This window comes from Nicotiana tomentosiformis, chromosome 6 (assembly GCF_000390325.3).
Source record: "Nicotiana tomentosiformis chromosome 6, ASM39032v3, whole genome shotgun sequence".
Classification (NCBI taxonomy): domain Eukaryota; kingdom Viridiplantae; phylum Streptophyta; class Magnoliopsida; order Solanales; family Solanaceae; genus Nicotiana; species Nicotiana tomentosiformis.
In genome coordinates, this window is record NC_090817.1 from 125289282 (window position 1) to 125308913 (window position 19632).

Here is a 19632-nt window from a genome sequence, read left to right on the forward strand (position 1 = left end):
TCACCACATACGAAATCTAGTGAAGGCGGTCAAACTGACAAATCGATCCTCCCAAACCTCTTTCTTCTTTGATCTCTCTATACCTATAGTTGTAGCATCTCCCCCTCTACCATCATCGGGGATCTCATGTATAACCGGTGCCTTAGGAACTGGTGTAGCTGATAGCTCAGAAGCCTGGCTAGCATTCTCCGACCCATCGGAGGTGCTGTGAGATGAAGACGGCTCATCCCTGAGTTGGTATCTCCATTGCGGCCTCAACTGTACGGCCATCTGCTCCTTCTGAATAGAGGTTGAGTTGCCCTTGGACACCTCCCTAGACGGTACGTAGGAGCTAGACTCGGAGAGGTCTGCACCTCTCCATATGTCGGCTGTGGTTTTCTTTCTGATTGTCTTGGGTTGGCCAAGGGGCAAGGTAATTTTACCTCGACCCTGAGAAGATTCACCTCTTCCCTTTAATGTGTCGCTGCGGCCTCTTGATTGAACCATTGTTTGTATCAAGCAGAGAAGATTGTTAGTTGCAATTCATTGTTCAAACACATACAAGACTCATGTAGGTAACGAAGAAACACTTGGACACAGTGGGGTTATGAATTTAATGTATGTTTGCAGGATAAGGGATCTGCGGTCCGCACATTTTCGATGTGGGGCTGCAGATGGAACTTGCGGTCTGCAAATTTTTGTTGTGCGAGCACAAAAAGGAAGTGCGGTCCGTACATTTTAGGTTTTGGCCGCACTTCTGAGTCCCAAAATTGTTAACTCTCGGATGACAGATAAATGGCCAATCTGCGGCTGCCATGCAAAATTTGCGGTCCGCACAATTTGACTTGCGGCCACACTTCTGAGTTTCAAAAATGAAGACTCTCTGAAGACAGAGAATGGGTTGTTCTGCGGCCACAAGAGAAAATCTGTAGTCCACACATTTTAACTTGTGGCCGCAGATTCCGTCCTCACTTGGGTTGCCAAAAAATCCAAATCTGCGGACCGCACAATTCAAGTGCGACCGCAGAATTCAAAAACTTACGAGCAGACAGCTTTTTTAACTTAGATTTTTTTCAATTTCTTGCACAAATAGGCATGCAACGTTGTAAAAACATAAAATTTCACTAACCCAATCCCATTAGAGCATGTATCAAGTTTACCTAATTCAGATCAACCCCACATGGACACACAATTGAACTCTAATAACATATGGCCTAAAAAGAACTAAAAATCTACAATTTAAACTAACACAAAAAATTAACATGAAATTGAAGCATACTAGATAGAGTGAGTGCAATTAGTGACTAATCGAGGTGGTTGTATGTGTGGATAGTTGAAATCCCCAAGAAAAATTAACAGGGTAATAGTGTTTTGTTCAAAAAGGGAAAAGTGTAAAATGAGCCCTACTATTCTATTTATACAAAACACTTTGAAAAGGGAAAAGAGATGAGTGCGGCTGCACATTTTCTTGTGCAGCCCGCACTCTTTAACTTGGGAGCTTTATCTCAGAATTCCATCTGCGGTCCGCACATTTTCTTGTGCGGCCACAGATTTCACGTGTGACGCAGATTGACCTCCGCACTGATAAGTTTAAACTTCAAAGAGCTGGTATATTTGACATTTCAAATGTGCTATCTGCAAGAGAAATGTGTGGCCACAACGCTCTTCTACTATGGCACATAGAGATGTGCGGTCCGCACAAATAAAGTGTGGTCTGCATTATTTTGAACACTTAGCCATATTTGCGTCCACCCTTCTTGTAAGTCACACTTATCCCTATAGCATACTTCAAACCAAGTTAGAACACAAATAATACCTAACTACAAAATAAAAAGAAAAAAACATGGATTGCTTCCCAAGAAGCGCCTGATTTAACGTCGCGGAACGACGCAGAAAACACTCAAATGAAGTGAATGACCGCTACTATGTGGCTATCTCCAAACCTGCCCAAGTAGTGCTTCACCCGGTGATCATTGACTCAGAATACTTCATTGTTTTTGTTCTTCAAGTCTGATGCACGAAAAGGTATCTCACCCACAATTTCAAAAGGACCACTGCACTTGGATTTTAGCTTCCCGAGAAACATCCTCAACCTTGAGTTAAACTATAATACAAGATCGCCCACCTTGAACTCTTGGTTCCACATGTATTTTTCATGAAGATATTTCATCTTTTCTTTGTACAAGGACGAACTCGCATAAGCATGGTACTGGAACTCATCCAATTCATTCAAATGTGCAACCCTCAAGTTAGCGGCTACATCCCAATCAAGATTCAACTTCTTTAGAGCCCACATTGACTTGTTCTCTAGTTCCACCGGAAGATGACAATATTTTCTGAACACCAACTGATGTTGACATTCCGATAAGTGTTTTGTAAGCCATCCAATAAGCCCATAATGCATCATCAATCTTCATGCACTAATCCGTCCGATTAGCATTCACCGTTTTGGACAAGATACTCTTTATCTCCCGGTTGGAGACTTTCACTTGCCCACTAGCTTGTGGGTGATAGGGATTTGTGACTTTGTGAGTAACACCATATTTGCTAAGTAAAGTGTCAAAAGCCCTGTTGCAAAAGTGTGACTCCCCATCGCTTATAATTGCACGCGGAGTACCAAACCTTGTGAAAATACGCTTCTTCAAGAAAGCCACTACACTTCTCGCCTCATTGTTGGGCAAAGCAACTGCCTCAACCCATTTGGATACATAATCCACCACGACCAAGATGTAGATGTTTCCACAAGAACTCACAAAAGATCCCATGAAGTCAATACTCCACACATCAAAAATATCAATCTCCAAAATGGTTGTGAGAGGCATTTTATTTTTCTTTGAGATTCCACCGACCCATTGACATTCATCACATCTTTTCACTAACTCACTTGCATCCTTGTAGAGAGTGGTCTAATAGAAACCACAACTAAGCACTTTGGTTGTCGTTCGTGCTCCACTATGATGACCACTATATGGCGAAGAATGCCAAGCCCCGAGAATTTCACCTTGCTCGTATGCCGGTACACATCTTCTAATCATCTAATCCGCACAAATCTGGAAGAGGTATGGTTCATCCCAATAATAATGGTTACAATCCCTTTTGAGATACTTCCTTTGGCTTGAAGAGAACTCGTCCAGGATGATTCTACACACAAGAAAATTTACTAAGTCCACGAACCATGGCACCTCTTTCATTGAAATTGCCATGAGTTGCTCGTCAGGGAATGAGTCATTGATTTCAAGTCCATCATGCGGCCTCCCCTCCTCCTCCAAACGAGACAAGTGATCCGCCACTTGGTTTTCACTACCTTTTCTATCTTGGATGTCAATATCAAATTCTTGTAACAAGAGTACCCATCTCATCAACTGAGATTTGGAGTCCTTTTTGTTCGTAAGATAACAAAGCACCGCATGATCCATGTGGAAAATAACCTTTGCACCCATCAAGTACGGGCGAAACTTCTCAATTCCAAAAGTAATAGCAATGAGCTCTTTCTCTGTAACGGTATAGTTGACTTTGGCATTATTCATGGTCTTACTAGAATAGTAGATTGGATGGAAAATCTTGTTGATACGTTGCCCCAAAATAGCCCCAACCGCTACGTCACTTGCATCACACATGAGTTCAAAAGGCACACTCTAATTTGGAGCGGTGATGATGGGAACGGTTGTCAACTTGAGCTTCAACAATTCAAAAGCTCTCATGCAATCATCATTGTAATTAAACTTAGCATCCTTCTCAAGAAGCTTGCACAATAGGCTAACCACCTTAGAGAAATCTTTGATGAAGCGCCGACAAAAACCCGAGTGGCCTAAGAAACTCCGCACACCCTTCAACGAAGTTGGGGGGAAAACTTAGAAATCACTTCAATCTTTGACTTGTCAACTTCAATTCCATTCCTTGAGATTTTGTGGCCAAGGAAAAAACCTTCCTCGACCAAGAAATGGAATTTCTCCCAATTGAGCACCAAATTAGTTTCTTCACATCTAGCCAACACTTTGTCCAAATTTGCAAGACAGTCATCAAAACAATCTCTAACCACTGAGAAGTCATCTATGAAAACTTCAAGGTAGTCCTCCACCATGTCCGTGAAAATAGCCATCATACACCTTTGAAAAGTCGTCAGTACATTGCACAAACCAAATGGCATCTGCTTGAAAGCAAAAGTACCATAGAGACATGTAAAGGTTATTTTCTCTTGATCTTTCGGAGCAATGAGAATTTGGTTGTAGCCCGAGTACTCATCAATAAAGCAGTAGAAAGCACGATCGGCCAATCTATCGAGCATTTGATCTAAGAAATGAAGTGGAAAGTGATCCTTCCTTGTGACTTTATTGAGCTTACGATAATCTATACACACCCTTCAACTGGTCACCGTTCTTGTGGGAATCAACTCATTCTTATCATTGGTGACCACCGTCATGCCCCCTTCTTTAGGACACATTGAACTGGAGAAGTACATGAACTATCGTAGATGGGATAGACAACCCCGGCATCCAACCACTTGATAATCTCCTTCTTGACCACTTCTTGCATAGCCTCATTGAGTCTCCTTTGATGTTCAATGGATGGTTTGGTGCCATCCTTCAACTTGATCTTATGCATGCAAAAGGTAGGGCTTATCCCCCGAATATCCTCCAAGGTCCACCCAATAGCCTTCTTCATCGTTTGTAGCACTGCCAATGTGGAATCTACCTGCACGTTAGTCAAACAAAAGGAAAGAATACCCGGCAAAGTAGATCAAGGACCAAGAAATTCATACCGAAGATGTGGAAGCAATGGTTTCAACTCCAAGGCAGGAGGCTCTTCAATAGAAGGCTTTATAGGAGGAGTTGTCCTATTTTCAAGATCCAAGGACAATTTTCGGGGTGCATAGTTGTACGACCCCATTCCTTGCAAAGAGTTCACACATTCCATAAAGCCATCCATCTCGTCATCATCAAAGTTGAGCAAGACGTCCTCCAACATATCACCAACATTGATTGTAGCACTTGTTTCATCAACAATAACATCGGTCACCAAGCCCGCAAAAGAATACACCTCATTGCTATTTGGTTGTCGTATGGACTAACACACATGGAATATCACTTTGTCATCACCAACCTGAAAAGGGAGTTCTCCGGCTTCAACATCACAAAGAGCCTTTCCTGTAGCAAGGAAAGGTCTCCCAAGAATAATTGGCACTTCATAGTCAACCTCACAATCTAGAATGACAAACTCCGCCGGGAGAATGAATTTATCAACGCGAACCAAAATATCTTCAATCATACCCAACGGCCTCTTCATGGTACGATCGGCCATTGCAATCTCATAGGGGTGGGTGTTGATTGCCCAATTCCTAAAGTCTTGAAAACCGAATAGGGCATCAAATTGATAGTTGCCCCAAGATCACAAAGAACTTTAGCAAACTCGGCACTTCCAATTGGACAAGGGATCGTGAAAGCACCAGGATCCTCCAACTTAGGATCCATTGAATGCACAATTGCACTCACTTGATGAGTGACTTTGATGATCTCAAAATACATTGATCGCTTCTTTGTCACAAGATCTTTCATAAACTTTGCATAACCGGGCATTTGTTCCAAAGCTTCACCTATGGCACATTGATTGAAAAACCCTTTATCATTTGAATGAACTTCTTGAATTGATTCTCACCATTTTACTTGGCAAGTCTTTGAGGGTATGGGGTGGAGGCTTAGGCAATGATGCCTTAGCCTTTTGCACTACCGGCTCTGGTATGTCAATAATGTGTACCCTAGACGGGTTCATCTTCTCTTGAGTCTCTTCTACACTATTTTCAATATCAATCCGAACTTCCTCATTAGGTTGCACAACATTGTTCAGGGCCTCTTCTTCTTGCATCACTTAATCATCAACAACAATTTGCCTTTCACTTAAGGTGGGTGCATTCCCGCCTCTTCCACCTCTTGTGATAACCGCCATGGCATGCCCGTATTGTTACCTCCCTTTGGGTTTACCACCGTGTCACTTGGTAGTGCCCCCTTAGGATGAGTATTTATAGCTTGAGATATTTGACCCATTTGAACTTCTAGGTTGCGGATTGATGTGTTGTGTGAGGCAAGTTGGGTATCCAAATCGGCATTCTTTTCCATTATTTGGGTGAACATACTTTCAATACGCCTTATCTAATTGTTTGAAGAACTTGAACCATGGGAAGGATAAGGAGGTGGTTTCTCAATTGTTGGTACACGGGGCCTTTGAAAACTCGACCCCCGATTGCCTTGATTGTTGCTCCATCCGCCTTGATTGTTACCTCCCCAATTTCCTTGGTTGTTTCCGCTCCAATTTCCTTAATTGTTGTTGTTATGCCAATTCCCTTGATTGTTTTTCCACTCCAATTTCCTTGATTGTTAGAATTCCAATTGCCTAGATTGTTTTGTGGTTGCCATTGTTGTTGGCTTGGGCCATGGAAGTTGTTTCTTTGCCCTTGAAAATTGTTCACATATTGCACTTCCTCTTCTTGTTCATTATAGGAATCATCTTGCTCAATACCACCATCTTCTTGCACATAATTCTCCACTCTAGTTTGCACTTGTGGACCCTTGGTCCTCCTCTTGTACACTATCATGTTCAATCCCTCCATATAATTGACTTGCTTAGGAGCTTGAACTTGGTTTAGTTGAGCTTTTTCTAGTTGAATCATGGTAATTTTCAATTCGGCGATGGCTCGCTTATGGTCTTGCAATTATTTGTGAAGGTAGATCATATTCGGGTCACCTTATAGAATATTGGTCGGGGATTCCCAAGCCGACGACGTTTCCATGATCTCATCCAAAATCTCACATGCCTCCGCATAAGGCGTATTCATAAAGTTCCCACTGGCTAGTTGATTCACTAGACATTGGTTGGTTGTGTTAATCCCACGATAAAAGTTTTGTTGAATCACATTTTCCATCATATTGTTGTTGGTAAATTCCTTTACCATTTTTCTATAGCGCTCCCATATCTCGTGTAGCGGTTCATTCGGCTCTTGCTTGAATGCTAAAATCTCATCTCGAAGTGTAGCCATGTGCCTGAGAGAGAAACACTTAGCAATGAAATTTTCCTCCAACTCATCCCAAGTGTGAATTGAATGGTTCGGCAATCGTTCCAACCAATCTAAAGCTTTTCCCCGTAGAGAGAAGGGAAAAAACCTTAGCCTCAATGCATTCTCGGAGACATTAGTTTACTTGCTCCCCCAACAGGTATCCACTAAGCCCTTCAAATGTTTGTAAGCATTTTGTGTTGGAGCACCAGTAAAGAAACCTCGTTGCTCAAGCAAAGTGATCATCTTATTGGTGATTTGGAAGTTGCTCACCCTAATACGGGGAGGGGCTATCGCACTAACATAACCTTCGTTGGGCAATATCCGGTATGGAATCGCTCATGGTGGAGGTGGGGATGGAATTGGAACATTGTCATGAGGTACCCAGCCTCTTCGATTGTCTTGTGGCTCATGAGGTACCTCCTCTACTTGCTCCTCCTCGCCGTCTAATTCCACCAAAGGAAAATTTTCAAGCTCATTGTTCGCCATGATTGTACCTAAAATTTCACACACAAGTTAGTAACACAGAAGGAAAAGAAGATATTCCAAAAACAAACCCAAATATATAGCTAACACCGTTTTTAACTCCCCGGTAACGGCACCAAAAATTAATCCACGTCCAATCCGCACTCAATAGTGGGTGGAAACGGTCGTTGGAAGAATAGTACTCAACAAGAATCGGGGTCGATTTCCTCAAGGAGTTTAATATGTGTGTTAGGGGTATACAGTTGACGAAAGTAAATGGAACAACTAGATTGCACTTCCAAACACAGAGTTTTGATTTCTAATTCTAATTTTACTCTACCGATATTAAGCTAAGAGAATAAACTAGAAACCGAAAGATTATTTTTGGTGTTTTTCCAAATAGTTAAAAAACCTAGGGATGTGACATTAACGTAGGTGTTCGCCTAATGGGTCAAATACGTTAACATTTCTTATGTTGATTGGGGTGTATTATAGCTCTCAACTCTACGTTACCCATTCAATATCTCTCGGCTATAGAGTGATTTTGCCCAATTTGGCTTTTCAAGCTCAAATGGGTATCAAACTAAATAGTTGATATGAACTCAAGTCGGGTTCTCACTATATCTAGTTTGAACTCTTTAATTAGGCTAATCAAACCCTCAATTATCCCAATTCCTTGTTAGCCAAGTTATTCTAGACCCGGTCCCTCTTTCTTAAGTAAAGACCAAATCAAAAAGGCATGAATCAATATTTACAATCATTAATTCTAAAATTAAAGCATAAACTAGACTAAATAATCAACACTCAATCATACACAAACTTTAAATTAAATACTAATAAGGTTTACACACTAGGGTTGGGTCACAACCCTAGTAAGAATCTAGCTACTCATAGTAAAAATGAAGAAAAACAAGAAGAAATACTAATTAAACTCATAATCTAAGTTTAAAATGATAAAATATGATGTTTAAATCCTAAAATAGTCAGAAACTTCCTAAAATAGCAAAATTCAACGGCTACAGCAGCTCAAACTTCGAAACTTGACCTAAAAATGTGATTCTCGTATATTTATAGTGGCCCAAAATTTGCTGATAAAAATGCCCCTCATGAGGTTCTACGGCCACACAATTCCATGTGCGGTCCTCAGATTTCTTCAGCTAGCAGGGTCTGGGATTCTGCAGTCACACAATTCTGGTTTGCGGCTGCAAAGCATCTTCTACGGTCGCACAATTCTTGTGGGTCCGCACTTCATGCTAGGCTTCAAGTCTTGGTCATTTGCACACTCTTTGAACTTTGAATCAGTTGTTAGTGCAGACCTTGTTCTGCGGCCGCACAAATCATGTGCGGCCCGCAGATCAGCTAAAACTCTGCTAGGCTTCTTCACTTTTTCTATGGCCGCAGAGGGAATTCTGCGGTCCGCACTTTGTTCTGCGGACCACACATGTTATGTTTTGCGCCCCTTCTTTCCTTGTGAGTTGGAATACTACTTTTTGAGTCAGATTTCATCATGAGAGCCCAAACTTCCAACATTCCTGCAATTTGCACACTTTTATTAGTTTTGGGAACATAAATCAATATTTTCGGACTAAAACAAAAGCAAAAAGATGCTAATAAGTTGTCAAAATCCACACTTATCAGTGTTGTAATCCATTGACACTCCCTGAATGGATGTTTTTGAGTTTTTGTTGTTGTTATGTCACATAGTTGACAGGTGTCATCATCAAATGGTATATGCAATCTTTGTAATCTCTCTTTAGTAAGTAGTCTATCTTGGTATACAAATGATACTATAAATCTTTGCCTTGGTAACATTGCCTTGGTCCATATTAAGTCACCTTCATGTAGTCTTGTTAAGTCTGTGAACAATGCATTATAGCTCCTTGTCACATAATACACTTCATTAGATGTTAGTTTATACCTACCATTCTGATACCGTTGTGCTATATTCCCTTTTAGTGGATTTAGTTTCCTCCAATATCAGTTGTTGTCATGTGGTGGTATTATTCCATCTTGTTTTATATAAATCTCATGCACCCACTTCACCCATAACAGGTTTTTTTGTCATTCAATTGCCACAGTAGCTTTCCTACTGAAGCTTCATTTCATTTCCTGCATCCTTTGATATTAAGTCCACCAAACTTCTTTGGCTTACACACCTTTTCTCAGGCTACCAATGCTACTTTTCTATGCTCCTCTGAATTGCCCCATAAGTAATCTCTGCACCTTTTGTGTACCTCCTTGAGGATACTTTGGGGCAGGATAAAAATAGCTCCCCAGAAGTTGTAAATGAAGAATAAAACTGCATTGACCACTTGCAATCTTCCAGTATAAGATAAGAGCCTAGAATATGCCTTAGTGATCGTGTTTGTGATCTTATCCACCAGCTAGTGACACTGCATTTTACTCCACATTTTTTTTATGATAGAGGCAACCCAAAATATCTCATAGGCAAAGTCCCAATGGTAAACCATGTCATGCTTAGTATTTCCTCCTGCATCTCAGTAATCATCCCAACCAAAAAATGTTTGATTTCTCAGTATTAGCTTCTATACCTGTCACATTGTTAAAATGTTCTAATGCTTCCATTACTCTTTATATTGATCTTTTGTCTCATTTACAAAAGACCATAAGATCATCTGCAAATACCAGGTGTGTAAGTTTGAGTGTTCTGCTCATAAGGTGATACTTAAAATCAGGCAGTGTACTCATCTTCCTCAACAATCTTGATAAATACTCCATTACAAGAATAAATAACAATGGAGATATGGGATCTCCTTATTTTAATCCTTTCATCCCCTCAAAATACCCATGGCCCTCCCCATTGACTTTCACAAAAAACTTTGTAGATGTAATGCATTCCATGATCAAGTGAGTAAATGATTCAAGGAAGCCATATCCCTTCAGTTCTTCATGTATAAAATCTCAGCTGACCATATCATAGGCTTTCTTAAGATCAATCTTCATGAGGCACCTAGGAGAAGTTTGCCTATTATAGTGCCTCATGAGGTCATGACATATCAGGATATTGTACACTAATGATCTCCCTTCTACAAAAGCAACCCGGTTATCATAGATTAAGTAAGTTAGAGCCTTCTTCAATCTTAATGATATGCACTTATACAACACATTGCAGCAAGAGATGGGCCTAAACTAGGTTGCAAATTATGGTTCTGCTACCTTGGAAATCAAAGTTATCATATAAGAGTTTATTTGTTTTAACAGTTTCCCTTTTTTGGAAACTTATAGAACTGCCTTAGTCACATCCTCCCCTACTATACTCCATGCTTTCTTGAAAAAATCACTACTATAGCCATCTAGACCTGGGCTTTTGTTTATGTCTATACTAAACATGACATGCTTGAGTTCCTTCCCTGTATACTCTCTTACCAGTTCCAATTGTTGATCTACTGATAAAGTATGCCCACTCCTCAAAAAACTTGTAAATGCCATGGTTCTACACCTTTCCTTCCTCCCCAATAGATCTTTATAAAACCTCACAAAGATGTTGATTATGGCTTCAGGTTCTGTTTGCACTATATTCTCCTCATCTGTCAATTAGACATTTGCTTTCTGAAGTTTCCTATGCTTAATAACTGCATAGAAATACTTTGTGTTGTCATCTTCCAGTTTGAACCAGTTTACTTTGCTTCTTTGCTGAAGAAACATTTCAGCTAGATATGATAATTTTTTATATCTTTGAAAACTAATTCTCTCATGTTATTGTAGTCCCTAGTCCATTAGATTGCTTTGTAATTCTAATTGTGGTAAAGCTAGTGCCTTCTTGTCCTCTGCAGCTTCAGCTAATATATTCTCGAAATGCTGCCAGTTTAACTCCTTCAAACTTTGTTTGAGTAACTTTAGTTTCTTCACCACTTGCAACATGATACACCCTTCAACTTGTACTTGCCAGATTGCTACTACTCTGGTCATGAAATCTGGGTAGTTTTTCCATGCATTACAATACTTGAAAGGTCTGTTAGCATCTATTTCATTTCTTATCCGTTCAATCTTCACTAGGCAGTGGTCACTAATCCATTCTGGGAGGTAAACAGCTACAAAGTCAGACATTTGATGCAACCACTCATCATTCATAAATACCCAATCAATTTTAGAGAAAACCATATTACTGCCATGCCTATCAATCCATGTATATTTACTTCCTTTGGGTGATATTTCTACTAACCCATATACATCCACACATTGTTGGAACTCCACCACTTCATTTACTGTCACTTGATTCCCCCAACCCTATCATTTATATTTAGAATTGAGTTAAAATCTCTCATTATTATCCATGGTTTATTGATACCTTGCTTAGCAACTTCCAAGTAGTTCAACAACTCTCTCCTTTCCTCTCTAGTGTTATAGGCATACACTATTGTTACCATATAGCTCAGCTTCAGTGTAATATGTTGTACTCTACAAGTGATGGCTTGAGCATTACTGCTCGCTTGGTCCACTTTGAAGTAGTCAGGTCTCCGCACTATCAAAATTCTTCCATTATAATGATGCTGCAAGTTAGTGATCCACTTCCATCCAAGAAATATTTTATTAGCTACTGCTTCAACTTTATTTGCTTTAACCTTAGTTTCAAGTAGACTAAGGAGTCCTATTTTCTCAGAATTGCAAAAGATATTTACATCCTTTTGCTTATTAGGACCATTAATGCCCCTAATGTTCCAGCTTAATATCTTATCCATTACCTGAAGGAGTTATTTAAGTATTCCCTTCATTCCTGCTATGCTTATCCCGATGTTATCCATCCACTCCATCTTTAGTAAGCACCTGAAATGGATTCCTATCTTACACTTTCCTGGAGCTTTGTCTCTGATTGTTCAATGGAGTAACCCAGCCTACTTGTTGTGTTGTCTTCTACCCCTGCCCATGTGTCTTAGCTTTAGTTGTTAGCACCTATTTTGGCTTGGTATTTCCTTTGTCTTGCTAGACTTTCTTTGTTAATTGATTTTCTTTGGTTCCCTTATCCTCCACCCTTTCCTTGCCCTTACTTTCTACCATGTGACATGTTTCCTCCTATTGCTCCACCTGCTTTGGTGACCTAGGTTGAGATTGCTTCTTCCTGCACTCCTCCTCCTTGTGCCCATATTTTTTGCAACACTTACAGAGTATGAGTTGCCAGTTATATTGCACCCTTTGTTCCACCAAATATCCCCTTTTATTTTGAAACACAATTTTATCTGGCAGTGGTGTATCAATATCTACTTCAAAAGTAAGCGAGCAAAGTTCAGTCCTAATTTCTTCTCAGTTTGCTTATCCATCATCAATGGCTTCCCAATCAAACTCTCAATCTTGCTAAGCCCCTTAGGGCTCCAATATTTAAAACCAAGTCTTGGCAACTTAACCCATATAGGAACTGTTTGCAATTCCTCCCTAGTAAACTCCATGTCAGCATTCCATGCTTTGACAATAAAAGGTTTATTTTTAAAGTGGTATATACCCCTTTGTAGCATCTCATTCTTCCCCTTCTCAGAGTCAAATAGCACAAGAACAATCCCATTTTTCAGCATAGTTATCTTATTGATTCCATGTTTAGCCCACCGCCTTTGTATAAAATCATTAGTTACAGCAAATGGTGGGCGAGCCCCTATCATATAGTATACTGTAGTTTTCCAATACAGAATTTCAGTACTAATATCATCAATCTCGATTTCACATACCGGTGTTTCACCATGCATCTTTGGTTCAACAAAATCCAGGTTGAAACCTGCATTTGAGACCTTCGTTATGTCGAAATTCACCGGATCTAGATTGTTTTCTACTTCTTCTGCCCATGACAACTTCTTCACTTCTGATCTTCACCTGGAGACTGCAATTCCACAGTTGAAATCAATGGAACAAAGTTTTCCCCATTAGTTTCTCCATTTGCCACCTCTTCTACTATCTTGCTTGGTTCGGCAACTGTAATTGCTTGAGTTCCTCTCAATTTTCCTTAACCTCATCCTTGAGTTAAGTTCATTTGTGCCATGACTGCCTTCTTGGATAGGATGCTTACTCCCTTTCCTGTCATGGATAGCGTAGGTTTGCTAAATGTTGGCCCAAGTGAATTTTTTTTTATGATTGACAAAGGAACTCAAGCATGAACCAGGTCCATACACAGTGTACACAGACACGGGCAGATTCGAGCATAAAGGATGCACATGAAGGAGATAAGCTCAAGTTGTTATATCTGATATCTCCTGATCGAAAAGGTTGCATAAATAATAAGGAGAAGGACTCCTTACTCGAAGAGAACTTTATCCAAGATAAGGGAGGAGTTAGAAGTTGAAGATAACTAGAACTCTTCCACCAAGGAAGAGTACAGCATTAGAATTCTAGTTATTTCTTATTCTACTAACTCTATACATTGCAGGATGTTCTCATTCTACAGGTACGCACAAACGCTGAAATTAAACTTGAGTTGAGAGCAAAATAGCAAGGCATATTGCAAGAAATTCTTGCGTGATCAAGTGTGCGAATCTGAAGCTACATGAACCAGATAGAAGAACCAGTTTCAAGTGTCTGTCTTTTATTCTAGATTCATTATAGTAGGTATTTTCAAATTGTGCCTTTCAGCTTTATCTAGAGGCAATTATATTAGGTACTCTAAGTATTCAAGTTAGAGTTAACTTGAAATTGTCGCAACTGTTAGACGTTGGTTGCTACAAAGGTATTAGAGATAATCCTTAGGTTTACAAAGAGCTTTATAAATGATGTTTTGACTCACTGATTTAGTGAAATGTTGGGGAAACTCCTACTGAGTAGTAGGTCGTGGTTTTTTTACCTTTTGAACCGGGTGTTTTCCACGTAAAACTAATTGTGTTCTTTACTTTCCGCATTTACTATTTTCGCAACAGTAGTATAAGGAACACATAGAAGAACTAGGTCCTTATATAACCAGTGCACGCGAAAATTGGACACCACACAAATCACCCCCTCTTGTGTGGCATTGAAGTATAAAAGATCAATTGGTATCAGAGCGGGTTCTCCTTGAAGAGGCTTCCACCTTAGGAGAAGATCAACATGAGTGCACCACCTGAAAACTGGGAAGGGCAATCCACTGCAAGGCCACCACTCTTTAACGGCCAATACTACTCTTGGTGGAAAAACAGGATAAGAGATCACATTATAGGAAAGAACTATGAGCTATGGGACATTGTCACTGATGGTCCACTGGATATCTTAAAGATAAATGCTGAAGGAATAGAGGTGCCAAAGACAATAGCAGATTGCACTGCTGAGGACTTGAAGAAATGGGAGAAGAATGTTAAAGCCAAGAAATGGATTATTTGTGGACTTGGTCCAGATGAGTATAGCAGAATCCAAAGTTGTACAACTACTAAGCAAACTTGGGACACACTGCAAGTGCCTCATGAAGGAACACCTCAAGTGAAGAGATCTAGAGGAACTCTACTGTATTCTTAATATGAGAACTTTGCTATGAAGGAAGGAGAAACCATTCAGGAGATGTACACAAGGTTCACTACACTGACAAATGAACTAAAGTCTCTTGGAAGGATTATTCCTGAAGAAGATAGAGTTGAGAAGATACTGACTAGGGTTTTGCCTATCACTTGGGAGAGCAAAATCACTGCCATTCAGGAATCAAAGAATATTGTCACTCTCCCACTGGATGAATTAATTGAAAATCTCACTGCATATGAACTTAGGAGACAACCCATGAAAATTGATGTACCTAAGAAGGAAAGGAACTTGGCACTCTGAATCGCTGAAGGTTCTGATCTAGAAGATGATGAAATGGCTATGATCACCAAGGACTTCAAGAAGTACCTGAGGAGAGGAAAAGGCTCTTCAAGAAGTGGAAACTATAGCAAGTCAAAAACTCTTGGGAAGCAAACCAATGATGGTTGCTACAAGAGTGGAAAGACTGATCGCCACATCAAGAATTGTCTTCTATGGAAAATTAAATGGAAGAAGGAAAGAGCTGACCGAAGGAATAGGAAGAAGGAACAGGTTCAACCCAAGAAAAGTAACAACAAAGGATCAACCAAGGATATGGTCGCTGCTTGGGGAGAAAGCTCAGATGAAAGCTCATATGATGAGGATGAGGATGAACAAGCACTTATGGCTATTGGGGAATCTGATGAAGAAACTGAAGTAAGTGTAATTCATCTCAAACACAAGATTAAATTGTTGTCTAAAGAAAGGTTATCTGAGTTACTTCTAGAACTAATTGATGAATCTGAGGATGTAAACAATGAAAAGGAACAGTTGTCTAAAGAATGTGTGATTTTGAAGGCTAAGTGCAAAAACCTAGAACTTAGGGTTAGTGAAACTATAAGTGAAAATATTGTGTTGAAGAACCAGGTTCATGCACTTGACTCAACTATCCTAGAGCTTAGATCTAAAAATCTAAAACTGAAATTAGGAACAAGTAAAAAGACAGTTGATCACATACAACTCACTCTAGAAGAAAATGTAGGAAAAATAAAAGATGAGTTGTATAAAAGGGATGAGCAGGTAAGAATCCTAAAGGAGATCTAAGCAAGGTCATGCATGAGCTAGACAAAACTTATAAATGGAACAGGTCCTCCAATGTACTTTCATGGCAACAAGAACATCATAGTAGCAACAGAAGAGGACTTGGCTTTGGGAACCTGGCACCTAAGTGGGATCCCAAAAGAAAGTACCTCACACTTTCTAAGAACAAGATTTGCACACACTGTGGTAAAACAGGTCACTATAAAAGTGAATGCACTACAAAAGAAAAGACTAGTCAAAGAACAAAGAATTTGTTCAAGGGAAGAATAGGCTACCAAGTTGGGTTAAAAAGAATTTGATTCATACTTTTGCCTATAGAAAGGGACCCAAACTAGTTTGGGTTCCTAAGACTAAGACCCAAACTAGTTTGGGTTCCTAAGACTAACCCCTGATTTCCTTTTGCAGATCCAAGTAAAGGGGAGCAACCAAATATGGTACATGGATAATGGCTGCTCAAAGCATATAACAGGAAGCAAGAACCAGTTCCTTTCACTTGAGGACCTTAAAGGAGGTAATGTCTTCTTTGGAAATGGGAAGAAAGGTGAGATCATTAGGGTTGGAAAGGTAGGTAAGATTGATTCTCACTCTATTGAGAACATCTACTTGATAGATGGACTAGAGTACAGTCGAATAAGTGTATCACAATAGTATAATAGAGGTAACATGGTAGCATTCACCTCTACAAACTAGTTTGGGTCCCTTTCTATAGGCAAAAGGATGAATCAAATTCTTTTTAGCCCAACTTGGTAGCCTATTCTTCCATTGAACAAATTCTTTGTTCTTTTGACTAATCTTTTCTTTTGCAGTGCATTCACTTTTATAGTGACCTATTTTACCACAGTGTGTGCAAATCTTGTTTTCAGAAAGTGTGAGGTACTTTCTTTTGGGATCCCACTTAGGTGCCAAGTTCCCAAAGCCAAGTCCTCTTATGTTGCTACTATGGTGTTCTTGTACCCCTGATTTCCTTTTGCAGGTCTAAGTAAAGGGGAGCAGCCAAATATGGTACATGGATAGTGGTTGCTTAAAGTATATAACAGGAAGCAAGAACCAGTTCCTTTTACTTGAGGACCTTAAAGGAGGTAATGTCTCCTTTGAAAATGGGAAGAAAGGTGAGATCATTGGGGTTGGAAAGGTAGGTAAGACTGATTCTCACTCTATTGAGAACATCTACTTGATAGATGGATTGAAGTACATTCTAATAAATGTATCACAATAGTGTGATAGAGGTAACATGGTAGCATCCACCTCTACAAAATGCTTTGTGATTAATCTTACCACTGACAAAATAGTTTTGTAGGTAAAAAGAGTGAACAACATATATGTTGTAGATCTGTCCACACTTTCAGAAAATGAACTCACTTGCTTAAGTGTGTTGGATAATGATCCCCTCCTTTGGCCCAAGAGACTTGGACATGCCAGTCTAAGTCAACTCAACAAACTAGTCTCCAAGGACTTGGTGATAGGGCTACCTAACATTAAGTTCAAGGAAGATAAATTTTGTGAGGCTTGTGCAAGAGGGGGGCAGGTAAGATCCTCTTTCAAAAGCAAGAAAGTGGTAAGCACCACCAGGATGATGGAACTGGTCCATATGGACCTTTGTGGACCAATGAGAACATTGAGCAGAGGTGGTAAGAGATATGTGACGGTGCTTGTTGATGATTAATCTAGGTTTACTTGGACAATGTTTTTAACATCTAAAGATGAAGCATTTGACATGTTCACTTCTTTTGTTAGAAAAACTCAGAAACAACTAGGTAATCAACTTGCATCAATTAGGTCTGATCATGGTACTGAATTTAAGAATGCTAAATTTGCTGAATTTTGTGATGAGCATGGCATAAATCATTATTTTTCTGCTCCTAGGACTCCACAACAAAATGGAGTAGTTGAAAGAAAGAATAGGACATTGGAAGAAATGGCTAGGATTATTCTTCTTTCTAGTAAACTTCCCCATAATTTATGTGCAGAAGCTGTGAACACTGCATGTTACATCATAAATAGGTGCATTACTAGACCTCTTGTTGAGAACACTCCCTATCAGTTACTTAAAGGGAGAAAGCCAAACATATCCCATCTTAGGGCGTTTGGATGCAAGTTCTTTGTGCACAATAATGGTAAAGACTCCCTAGGTAAGTTTGATCCCAGAAGTGATGAGGGAGTATTCTTGGGATATTCTTCATATAGTAAAGCTTATAAGATTTATAACAAAAGAACTATGTGTGTAGAAGAAAGTATACATGTGGTTTTTGATGAAACTAACATTCTTTCTAAGAGGCATGAACATGATGATGAAGCAATTAGGCTGGTAAGAAACTCAAATGAAACCACATCCTAGACTGAAGCTACACCAAAGGAAGGAACATGTGATGGAACAGGTCCTTCCACCTAGGGCAACTTGACAGGGGGAACTGAACAAAAAGGAACTGATCCTCAAACCTCGGGGGAACTTGTCCATGAACATGTTCCTCAGTAACAAAACATTGAAGGAACATCTAGGGAAAATCAGCTGGTTGTGAAACCTTACAAGTATCAAAGTTCTCATCCATTGAGAACATAATTACTTATCCAACCTCTGGAATCAAAACCAGATCTTCTTTGAAGAATCTTTGTGCTTTTCATGCCTTTTTATCTCTTATTGAACCTAAAAATGTTGTTCAGGCTTTGCGCGATGCAGACTGGGTTAATGCAATGCAAGATGAACTCAACCAATTTGAGAGAAGTCAAGTTTGGCATCTGGAACCAAGACCCAAGGACATATCATTAATTGGCACAAAATGGGTCTTCAAAAACAATCTTGATGAAGATGGAACAGTTACAAGGAACAAGGCAAGATTAGTGGTTCAAGGATATAGTCAAGAGGAGGGTATAGACTATGATGAGACTTTTGCTCCAGTTGCAAGATTGGAGGCAATTAGACTCCTTATAGCCTTTGCTGCTTATATGGAATTCACTCTATATCAGATAGATGTCAAGAGTGTCTTCCTCAATGGCTATCTAAAAGAAGAAGTGTTTGTTAAGCAACCTCCGAGATTTGAAAGCAAGGAATGTCATGATCATGTATACAAGCTTGACAAGGCACTTTATGGTCTTAAGCAGGCTCCAAGAGCATGGTAAGAAAGATTATCAAAATTCTTGCTTGAGCATGGCTACAAGAGAGGTAAAATTGACAATACTTTATTCTTAAAAGAAAAAAGTAAAGATCTCTTGGTAGTTCAGATATATGTTGATGATATAATTTTTGGAGCAACTACTGATAAGTTAAGTAAAGAATTTGCTAAACTAATGGGCAGTGAATTTGAAATGAGTATGATGGGTGAGTTTAATTTCTTCTTAGGCTTACAGATTAAATAAAATTCAAATAGAACTATGATACATCAGCATAAGTATGTGAAAGAGTTGCTTAAAAGGTTTAAAATGGAAGATTCCAAAGAAATTGACACTCCTATAGCAACAACCACAAAATTTGATGTAGATGAACCTGGTTTATCTATTGATCAGAAGTTGTATAGGGGAATAATTGCACTTGACTGCTGTCAAGAGGATCTTGAGATACCTAAAAGGCACCACTGACCTTTGTCTATGGTATCCAAAAGGTAGTAATTTTAACTTAGTGGGATATGCTGATACTGATTATGCAGGTTTTCTTGTGG